Source organism: Lissotriton helveticus, chromosome 3_2 (genome assembly GCF_964261635.1).
Source record: "Lissotriton helveticus chromosome 3_2, aLisHel1.1, whole genome shotgun sequence".
In the NCBI taxonomy this organism is placed as follows: Eukaryota; Metazoa; Chordata; class Amphibia; order Caudata; family Salamandridae; genus Lissotriton; species Lissotriton helveticus.
In genome coordinates, this window is record NC_136062.1 from 159,597,801 (window position 1) to 159,609,647 (window position 11,847).

Genomic DNA, 11,847 nt, shown 5'->3' on the forward strand with positions numbered 1-11,847 from the left:
TCAACAGATGAGTCTCCAGTCCTTCTTACCCAGGCAGGAGGGCAGCAGGCAGCAGGTCAGCACTGCATGGCAGAAGTCCTTCAGAGCAGCAGTCCAGCAGAGTGGCAGCCCTTTCAGCAGCACATCAGGCCTTCTTCCTGGCACTGGCAGAGAATCCACAGGTCCAGAAGTGTACTGAAGAGAAGGTGTCTGAGGTCCAATATTTATGCATGGCACCCTTCCTCGGGCAGGAGGGAGAAGTTTCTAGGGGTTTTCTTTGAAGTCCCCATGCATGCTGCCTTCCCTGTCCTGGCTCTAGACTAACTACAGGGAATATTTGGTCATTTGTGTGGAGGCAGGACACAGTCTTTCTGCCAGTGATGTCCTATCCAGGCACAACTCAGCCCTCTATTGTGTGTGGCTGTCTAGGGGGAATACACAAAGCCAATTGTCAGCTACACCCAGTCATGTGACCCAGGCACTAAATGGCTAAGGCATCTTTTATTTCTGTTATTCAGCCTGTTGATTACACCCAAAGCCTTCTGGGACTGGCAGTACTGCAATTAGAACCCAAATGGGCACTGTCAAAAAGTCACTCCCTCAAACAATCAAAGGGAATTAAAACATGTCCTGCAACCACCCAGTGTCATTACCTGGCATCACCTGTTCGACACCAACTGCACAATCAGACAGCCAGCGGACCCACGAGGCTGCGACGGTGGGACTCCTTGCAACAAACGCTCTGTTGGAATCACCGTTCCGTGTGTCGAATCCATCCAGAGGCACACAGACCTTCGAAGCACAGGTGGTGGTGCCAGACCATGACCAAGGGCTGGTCACTATTGTGTTTTCGATGAATTACCCCTTTGTTGGTCGGCACACCCAGGACTACTCCATTTCAAAGGTAGGTATGCAGACACTATTTCCCATTAGCCAACGCGTTTCGGGCGATAGACGCCCTTCATCATGGGCAGGGTGAGGCAAATGATGGCAAGCCAAACACTAAACCAGCATAATCCCTCTTTTATTTCTGTTATTCAGCCTGTTGATTACATCCAAAGCCTTCTGGGACTGGTAGTACTGTAATTAGCATTTAAAAAATCTTAAATTCACTGAAAAAAATGTAGGTTTCAGGGGCGTTATTGTTAGTTGGACATTTCACTCATACAAGACCATGGAAATTCCCCTGTTATAGTTAGTTTAGCTAACTATAACTCGCGCCCCGGCAATGCACTGCTGATGATGTCACATATCACATCACTCATGACATTGTCAGTAACATCACTGATGACATCTCAAATTCAGTGAATATCTAAGGTTTCTTAAATGCTAATTTCTAACTATAACATGCCTGAAACCTATGGTTTTTTTCAGTGAATTTCAAAGGTTTTTTAAATGCTAATTTCTAACTATAACATGCCTGAAACCTATGTTTTTTTCAGTGAATTTTGAAGGTTTTTTAAATGCTAATTTCTAACTATAACGTACCCCGCCCCCTCCCTTTACCACTGTACAAACGCACCCCGTGGCGCGTTTTAAGTTGGGAGATAAAGTCCCCTTGAATCCTGAGGGCCCCAGGGGTCCAACTAGCCCACTAGGTACCTCCAGTAAGCGCCACAGAGCTGCAGTGCAGAGAGGTGTAAAAAGGGGCGTGGCCTGGACAACCTCTCTGCAACACAGCCCTGTGGGAGTTACTGGAGGTACCTGGGGGGCTAGTTAGCCCCCAGGGGCCCTCCAGATTGAATGCGAATTAATTCCCCAACTTAAAACGCAACACAGGACGTGTTTGCACACATGTCACCTCAGACCCCGCCCCCTCTTCACCACTGTGCAAATGCGTCCCGTGGCGCGTTTTAAGTTGGGGGATTAAGTCCCCTTGAATACTGAGGTGCCCTGGGGTCCAACTAGTCCACCAGGTACCTCCAGTAAACGCCACAGAGCTGCGTTGCGCAGAGGTGTAAAAAGAGGCGTGGCATGAACCACTACTCTACAACGCAGCCCTGTGGCGCTTACTGGAGGTACCTGTTGAGCTAGTTGGCCCCCAAGGACCCCCAGTATTGAAGGGGAATTAATTCCCCATTGTAAAATGCGACACAGGGCGCGTTTGCAGAGTGTTGCTGGGAGGGGGCGGGGCCTCCGGCACGATCGCAGTGTTTTGTATTATTATGTTTTTTTAGAAGGGGGGCTGTGTGGCCCCCCTTCTTTTTACTTTTTTTGGGCCCTGGGACCCCATCCCCCAGGGCCTTACCCCCATAAAAAAAAAAATTTAAATAGAAAGGGGGCCGCGTGGGCCCTGCTCCCATGGCCAATTCCAGCCCCGGAACCCCATCCCCCGGGGCATGGCCACATAAATATATTTTTTTTTTATGGAGGGGGTAGCATGGCCCCCTCCTAAGGCCTCTATTGGGCCCGGGGACACCATACCCCAGGGCCAGCTTTTATTTTGTTGGGGAGGGGGGCCGCTTGGCCCCCCTCCCGGGCCACTTCCAGCCCAGGGACAGCATTCCCCGGGGCTGACCCTCTCCGTTTGGGACCATGGTGGGAGCCCAAATGTCTCCATGGTCCGTCCAGCTCCCCGCGTCCTGCGGGAGCCTGCATTGCTTTTCCACACGGGGAGCTGCTGACATGCAGCTCCTCGTGTGGAAAAGCAATCTGCTTTGCTTCATTGAAGCGAGAGCAGGTTTCCCTGCTCTCGCTTCAATGAAGCAAAGCAGAGTTTGCAATGACAGGGCGGGAGCTGCACGGCTCCCACCCTGTCATTGCAAACAGCAGTGTCCCGGGGGTAGGCACCCCGGGACACTGCTGAAGCCGGCCCTGGGGGGGGTCCCCAGGGCCATAAATAGCTCCAGGAGGGGGCAGAGCAGCCCCCCTCCCAACATTTACACAGGTCAGGAAGGTGGCGGTCCCTGGGGCGTTTGGGGGGCTCAAGCCACCACACACTGGTGTATGTTTAAAAAAAAAAAGCTTTGGGAGGTGGCGGTCCCCAGGTCAGTGGGGGCCATGTGCCCCGCAAAATAATTAATAAAAGCCCCGGGGGTGGCGGTTCCCATGACTGTGGGGGGGCCACGAGCCCGCCGCAAATATTTAAAGAAAGCCCGGGGTTGGTGGTCCCCAGGGCTGCGGAGGCCTGCCAGGGCCCCCGCAATTTAAATTTTGCATGCCCCCGGTACTTGGCCGGGGGCATGCAAATAATATTGAAGTGAGGAAGCCCGCGCTTTGTTTTTTTTTCAACTGAAATCCACACTGGATGCGCGAATCTCGCCGATTTAAACAAACAAATGCTTTTTTTGGTCCTTGGGGTTCCTTGTGGGACCCCCTGAGCAGGCCTAGGGGGTCACATTGTTTCTACCCTGCTCCCTTTTCTTTTTTTTTCACCTTTGTTTCCCTGTTTTCTTGTGCCTCGGTTACCGAGGCACAAGATAGCTGCCAACACTCCCTGGTTTGGATTGTTGCCAGCCAATTAGAATGAAGCTTGTGGTCGGACGGGTGCGCGAATCCTCCGTGCCTCTATATCAAATCTTTTATTTTTTTATTTTCTCAGCAACTACTGAACGGATTTACACCATTTTAAAAAAAGGTCTATTTCCAAACCAAGGGCTACCTTTCTGCCAAATGTGGTGTATTACCGTTGAGTAGTTCAAGCTGTAACCATGTCTAAAGTTTCCTATGAGAAAATGATTTTCCGACCTCTATTTTTTTAATTTATCAGGAACTACTGAACGGATTTACACCATTTAACAAAAAGGTCTCTTTCTGAACCAAGGGCTACATTTTTGCCAAATTTGGTCTAATTCCGTTAAGCAGTTCGGGCTGTAGCCGTGTCTAAAGTTTCCTATGGGAATTAACATGTAAAAACACGTTTTGGGACCCCCCTTTTTCTCGGCCCCGCTTGCCCAATCACCCCAAAACCTTCAAGATAGGAGCCAGTAGATAGTTATATTTAGGACCTAGTTTCCATAGAAAAAGTGTTTTTTGTTTTCTCAATATCTTTGGGGCCGGTTGACGAACCTTCGCAAACTTTTTAAAATTAGTGGCCCGCTCCCGTCAGCTCCTGTTTTGGAAGTTTCGGGGTGATTCGGCCGAATTTTGCGATTCGCACCATTTGCGATCGCAAAAATGCTTGATGCATCTACCTGATAGATCCTTAAAATATAGTTAGCTCTAATTCACCAAACTTTCCAAATTCGGTTTCCCTGTAGCATTCACAGTGATAAATGGGGGTGGGGTCGCACACTACTCACACACCGGCGGTGTCGCCCCTAAGGACTCTGGTCAATGTAGTAAAGTGTTCGCGATGCATCATCTTTCGATTTTCTGCTATCTTCGCTGTCTTCGCCATCCCTGGACACGTGTTTCGGGGTATTACCCCTCATCAGCAGGGATAGGCCGTGTACTGGGGTTGCCGATGGCTGCCACTATCTGCCAGGTATAGTACCACTCAGGCGCGTAGGTGCGGGATCCCAGGCTCGTCAGCCCGCTGCTCAAGGGAGCTTTAAAGTTACAAATGGGGGTGGGGTCGCACACTACTCACACACCAGGGGTGTAGCCCCTAAGGACTCTGGTCAATGTAGTAAAGTGTTCGCGATGCATCATCTTTCGATCTTCTGCTATCTTCGCTGTCTTCGCCATCCCTGGACACGTGTTTCGGGGTATTACCCCTAATCAGCAGGGATAGGCCGCGTACTGGGGTTGCCGATGGCTGCCAATATCTGCCAGGTATAGTACCACTCAGGCGCGTAGGTGCGGGATCCCAGGCTCATCAGTCCAACAAGTACCTACTTGCACCCACTGGGGTGAACCACTCAAGAACTCCATGTACCAGAGTCCCTCAGGGCGATCCGGAGGAGGGGCTAGCGGTGTGCGGTCCATTGCGATTGTTTATACAAATTGGCTCCCTTGAGCTTTGAGCTGACGAGCTCCTGGACGACGCACCTGCGTGCCGGTTCGGGCATCGAGGCCTTTGACGGTAGCTTGGCGGCCTTCTGTTCCACCCCAAACTATTTTCTCTACTGATGAGGGAAGTTATCCCGAAACCCGAGCCATGTTTTGGGCGAAATCCAAAAACCCGGGACATGTATCGGGTCTAGAGATCATCAGCCCAACAAGTACCTACTTGCACCCACTGGGGTGAACCACTCAAGAACTCCATGTACCAGAGTCCCTCGGGGCGATCCGGAGGAGGGGCTAGCGGTGTGCGGTCCATTGCGATTGTTTCTACAAATTGGCTCCCTTGAGCTTTGAGCTGACGAGCTCCTGGACGACGCACCTGCGTGCCGGTTCGGGCATCGAGGCCTTTGACGGTAGCTTGGCGGCCTTCTCTTCCACCCCAAACTATTTTCTCTACTGATGAGGGAAGTTATCCCGAAACCCGAGCCATGTCTCGGGCGAAATCCAAAAACCCGGGACATGTATCGGGTCTAGAGATCATCAGTCCAACAAGTACCTACTTGCACCCACTGGGGTGAACCACTCAAGAACTCCATGTACCAGAGTCCCTCGGGGCGATCCGGAGGAGGGGCTAGCGGAGTGCGGTCCATTGCGATTGTTTCTACAAATTGGCTCCCTTGAGCTTTGAGCTGATGAGCTCCTGGACGACGCACCTGCGTTCCGGTTCGGGCATCGAGGCCTTTGACGGTAGCTTGGCGGCCTTCTCTTCCACCCCAAATTATTTTCTCTACTGATGAGGGAAGTTATCCCGAAACCCGAGCCAGGTCTCGGGCGAAATCCAAAAACCCGGGACATGTATCGGGTCTAGAGATCATCAGTCCAACAAGTACCTACTTGCACTCACTGGGGTGAACCACTCAAGAACTCCATGTACCAGAGTCCCTCGGGGCGATCCGGAGGAGGGGCTAGTGGTGTGCGGTCCATTGCGATTGTTTCTACAAATTGGCTCCCTTGAGCTTTGAGCTGACGAGCTCCTGGACGACGCACCTGCGTGCCGGTTCGGGCATCGAGGCCTTTGACGGTAGCTTGGCGGCCTTCTCTTCCACCCCAAACTATTTTCTCTCATGCTGAGGGAAGTTATCCCAAAACCCGAGCCATGTCTCGGGCGAAATCCAAAAACCCGGGACATGTATCGGGTCTAGAGATCATCAGTCCAACAAGTACCTACTTGCACCCACTGGGGTGAACCACTCAAGAACTCCATGTACCAGAGTCCCTCTGGGCGATCCGGAGGAGGGGCTAGCGGTGTGCGGTCCATTGCGATTGTTTCTACAAATTGGCTCCCTTGAGCTTTGAGCTGACGAGCTCCTGGACGACGCACCTGCGTGCCGGTTCGGGTATCGAGGCCTTTGACGGTAGCTTGGCGGCCTTCTCTTCCACCCCAAACTATTTTCTCTACTGATGAGGGAAGTTATCCCTAAACCCGAGCGATGTCTCGGGCGAAATCCAAAAACCCGGGACATGTATCGGGTCTAGAGATCTTCAGTCCAACAAGTTCCTACTTGCACCCACTGGGTTGAACCACTCAAGAACTCCATGTACCAGAATCCCTCGGGGCGATCCGGAGGAGGGGCTAGCGGTGTGCGGTCCATTGCGATTGTTGCTACAAATTGGCTCCCTTGAGCTTTGAGCTGACGAGCTCCTGGACGACGCACCTGCGTGCCGGTTCGGGCATCGAGGCCTTTGACGGTAGCTTGGCGGCCTTCTCTTCCACCCCAAACTATTTTCTCTACTGATGAGGGAAGTTATCCCGAAACCCGAGCCATGTCTCGGGCGAAATCCAAAAACCCGAGGCATGTATCGGGTCTAGAGATCATCAGTCCAACAAGTACCTACTTGCACCCACTGGGGTGAACCACTCAAGAACTCCATGTACCAGAGTCCCTCGGGGCGATCCGGAGGAGGGGCTAGCGGTGTGCGGTCCATTGCGATTGTTTCTACAAATTGGCTCCCTTGAGCTTTGAGCTGACGAGCTCCTGGACGACGCACCTGCGTGCCGGTTCGGGCATTGAGGCCTTTGACGGTAGCTTGGCGGCCTTCTCTTCCACCCCAAACTATTTTCTCTACTGATGAGGAAAGTTATCTCGAAACCCGAGCAATGTCTCGGGCGAAATCCAAAAACCCGGGACATGTATCGGGTCTAGAGATCATCAGTCCAACAAGTACCTACTTGCACCCACTGGGGTGAACCACTCAAGAACTCCATGTACCAGAGTCCCTCGGGGCGATCCGGAGGAGGGGCTAGCGGTGTGCGCTCCATTGCGATTGTTTCTACAAATTGGCTCCCTTGAGCTTTGAGCTGACGAGCTCCTGGACGACGCACCTGCGTGCCGGTTCGGGCATCGAGGCTTTGACGGTAGCTTGGCGGCCTTCTCTTCCACCCCATACTATTTTCTCTACTGATGAGGGAAGTTATCCCGAAACCCGAGCCATGTCTCGGGCGAAATCCAAAAACCCGGGACATGTATCGGGTCTAGAGATCATCAGTCCAACAAGTACCTACTTGCACCCACTAGGGTGAACCACTCAAGAACTCCATGTAGCAGAGTCCCTCGGGGCGATCCGGAGGAGGGGCTAGCGGTGTGCGGTCCATTGCGATTGTTTCTACAAATTGGCTCCCTTGAGCTTTGAGCTGACGAGCTCCTGGACGACGCACCTGAGTGCCGGTTCGGGCATCGAGGCCTTTGATGGTAGCTTGGTGGCCTTCTCTTCCACCCCAAACTATTTTCTCTACTGATGAGGGAAGTTATCCCGAAACCCGAGCCATGTCTCGGGCGAAATCCAAAAACCCGAGGCATGTATCGGGTCTAGAGATCATCAGTCCAACAAGTACCTATTTGCACCCACTGGGGTGAACCACTCAAGAACTCCATGTACCAGAGTCCCTCGGGGCGATCCGGAGGAGGGGCTAGCGGTGTGAGGTCCATTGCGATTGTTTCTACAAATTGCCTCCCTTGAGCTTTGAGCTGACGAGCTCCTGGACGACGCACCTGCGTGCCGGTTCGGGTATCGAGGCCTTTGACGGTAGCTTGGCGGCCTTCTCTTCCACCCCAAACAATTTTCTCTACTGATGAGGGAAGTTATCCCGAAACCCGAGCGATGTCTCGGGCGAAATCCCAAAACCCGGGACATGTATCGGGTCTAGAGATCTTCAGTCCAACAAGTTCCTACTAACCCTGGGCGTAGTGGGGCGTAGTGGGGCTCCGCGGAGCTACGCGGAGAGGGCGAGAAGCTATGCCCACTCCCGCACTCCGCGTAGCCCCACTACGCACCTCCCTCCCGCTCTCCCCTACATACTTTATTTAAGCATTTACACGGATTAAAACAACTTAAAAGCACTTACCTTGTCCGGGGCTCGTCCGGGTCTTCATCTTTGAATAGCGTCCTTTGCCTGGATACCAATGCGCATGCGCGGGCGGCCGCGCATGCGCATTTCTCGGGAGAAATGCGCATGCGCGGCCGCCCGCGCATGCGCATTGGTATCCAGGCAAAGGACGCTATTCAAAGATGAAGACCCGGACGAGCCCCGGACAAGGTAAGTGCTTTTAAGTTGTTTTTATCCGTGCAAAGGCTTAAATAAAGTATCTAGTGGAGGGCGGGAGGGAGGCGGGTGGCGGCCGACTCGGCTACGCTCACGGAGTGGGCGTAGTGTTGCCGGCTACGCTGTCTACGCAAAATGCGTAGAAGGCAACACTACGCCTACTCCGTGGGCGTAGCCGATTCGGACGCCCACCCTTAGTTCCTACTTGCACCCACTGGGTTGAACCACTCAAGAACTCCATGTACCAGAAATCCTCGGGGCGATCCGGAGGAGGGGCTAGTGGTGTGCGGTCCATTGCGATTGTTGCTACAAATTGGCTCCCTTGAGCTTTGAGCTGACGAGCTCCTGGACGACGCACCTGCGTGCCGGTTCGGGCATCGGGGCCTTTGACGGTAGCTTGGCGGCCTTCTCTTCCACCCCAAACTATTTTCTCTACTGATGAGGGAAGTTAACCCGAAACCCGAGCCATGTCTCGGGCGAAATCCAAAAACCCGGGACATGTATCGGGTCTAGAGATCATCAGTCCAACAAGTACCTACTTGCACCCACTGGGGTGAACCACTCAAGAACTCCATGTACCAGAGTCCCTCGGGGCGATCCGGAGGAGGGGCTAGCGGTGTGCGCTCCATTGCGATTGTTTCTACAAATTGGCTCCCTTGAGCTTTGAGCTGACGAGCTCCTGGACGACGCACCTGCGTGCCGGTTCGGGCATCGAGGCTTTGACGGTAGCTTGGCGGCCTTCTCTTCCACCCCATACTATTTTCTCTACTGATGAGGGAAGTTATCCCGAAACCCGAGCCATGTCTCGGGCGAAATCCAAAAACCCGGGACATGTATCGGGTCTAGAGATCATCAGTCCAACAAGTACCTACTTGCACCCACTAGGGTGAACCACTCAAGAACTCCATGTAGCAGAGTCCCTCGGGGCGATCCGGAGGAGGGGCTAGCGGTGTGCGGTCCATTGCGATTGTTTCTACAAATTGACTCCCTTGAGCTTTGAGCTGACGAGCTCCTGGACGACGCACCTGCGTGCCGGTTCGGGCATCGAGGCCTTTGATGGTAGCTTGGCGGCCTTCTCTTCCACCCCAAACTATTTTCTCTACTGATGAGGGAAGTTATCCCGAAACCCGAGCCATGTCTCGGGCGAAATCCAAAAACCCGAGGCATGTATCGGGTCTAGAGATCATCAGTCCAACAAGTACCTACTTGCACCCACTGGGGTGAACCACTCAAGAACTCCATGTACCAGAGTCCCTCGGGGCGATCCGGAGGAGGGGCTAGCGGTGTGAGGTCCATTGCGATTGTTTCTACAAATTGGCTCCCTTGAGCTTTGAGCTGACGAGCTCCTGGACGATGCACCTGCGTTCCGGTTCTGGCATCGAGGCCTTTGACGGTAGCTTGGCGGCCTTCTCTTCCACCCCAAATTATTTTCTCTACTGATGAGGGAAGTTATCCCGAAACCCGAGCCAGGTCTTGGGCGAAATCCAAAAACCCGGGACATGTATCGGGTCTAGAGATCATCAGTCCAACAAGTACCTACTTGCACTCACTGGGGTGAACCACTCAAGAACTCCATGTACCAGAGTCCCTCGGGGCGATCCAGAGGAGGGGCTAGTGGTGTGCGGTCCATTGCGATTGTTTCTACAAATTGGCTCCCTTGAGCTTTGAGCTGACGAGCTCCTGGACGACGCACCTGCGTGCCGGTTCGGGCATCGAGGCCTTTGACGGTAGCTTGGCGGCCTTCTCTTCCACCCCAAACTATTTTCTCTCATGCTGAGGGAAGTTATCCCGAAACCCGAGCCATGTCTCGGGCGAAATCCAAAAACCCGGGACATGTATCGGGTCTAGAGATCATCAGTCCAACAAGTACCTACTTGCACCCACTGGGGTGAACCACTTAAGAACTCCATGTACCAGAGTCCCTCTGGGCGATCCGGAGGAGGGGCTAGCGGTGTGCGGTCCATTGTGATTGTTTCTACAAATTGGCTCCCTTGAGCTTTGTGCTGACGAGCTCCTGGACGACGCACCTGCGTGCCGGTTCGGGTATCGAGGCCTTTGACGGTAGCTTGGCGGCCTTCTCTTCCACCCCAAACAATTTTCTCTACTGATGAGGGAAGTTATCCCGAAACCCGAGCGATGTCTCGGGCGAAATCCAAAAACCCGGGACATGTATCGGGTCTAGAGATCTTCAGTCCAACAAGTTCCTACTTGCACCCACTGGGTTGAACCACTCAAGAACTCCATGTACCAGAATCCCTCGGGGCGATCCGGAGGAGGGGCTAGCGGTGTGCGGTCCATTGCGATTGTTGCTAAAAATTGGCTCCCTTGAGCTTTGAACTGACGAGCTCCTGGACGACGCACCTGCGTGCCGGTTCGGGCATCGAGGCCTTTGACGGTAGCTTGGCGGCCTTCTCTTCCACCCCAAACTATTTTCTCTACTGATGAGGGAAGTTATCCCGAAACCCGAGCCATGTCTCGGGCGAAATCCAAAAACCCGAGGCATGTATCGGGTCTAGAGATCATCAGTCCAACAAGTACCTACTTGCACCCACTGGGGTGAACCACTCAAGAACTCCATGTACCAGAGTCCCTCGGGGCGATCCGGAGGAGGGGCTAGCGGTGTGCGGTCCATTGCGATTGTTTCTACAAATTGGCTCCCTTGAGCTTTGAGCTGACGAGCTCCTGGACGACGCACCTGCGTGCCGGTTCGGGCATTGAGGCCTTTGACGGTAGCTTGGCGGCCTTCTCTTCCACCCCAAACTATTTTCTCTACTGATGAGGAAAGTTATCCCGAAACCCGAGCCATGTCTCGGGCGAAATCCAAAAACCCGGGACATGTATCGGGTCTAGAGATCATCAGTCCAACAAGTACCTACTTGCACCCACTGGGGTGAACCACTCAAGAACTCCATGTACCAGAGTCCCTCGGGGCGATCCGGAGGAGGGGCTAGCGGTGTGCGCTCCATTGCGATTGTTTCTACAAATTGGCTCTCTTGAGCTTTGAGCTGACGAGCTCCTGGACGACGCACCTGCGTGCCGGTTCGGGCATCGAGGCTTTGACGGTAGCTTGGCGGCCTTCTCTTCCACCCCATACTATTTTCTCTACTGATGAGGGAAGTTATCCCGAAACCCGAGCCATGTCTCGGGCGAAATCCAAAAACCCGGGACATGTATTGGGTCTAGAGATCATCAGTCCAACAAGTACCTACTTGCACCCACTAGGGTGAACCACTCAAGAACTCCATGTAGCAGAGTCCCTCTGGGCGATCCGGAGGAGGGGCTAGCGGTGTGCGGTCCATTGCGATTGTTTCTACAAATTGGCTCCCTTGAGCTTTGAGCTGACGAGCTCCTGGACGACGCACCTGCGTGCCGGTTCGGGC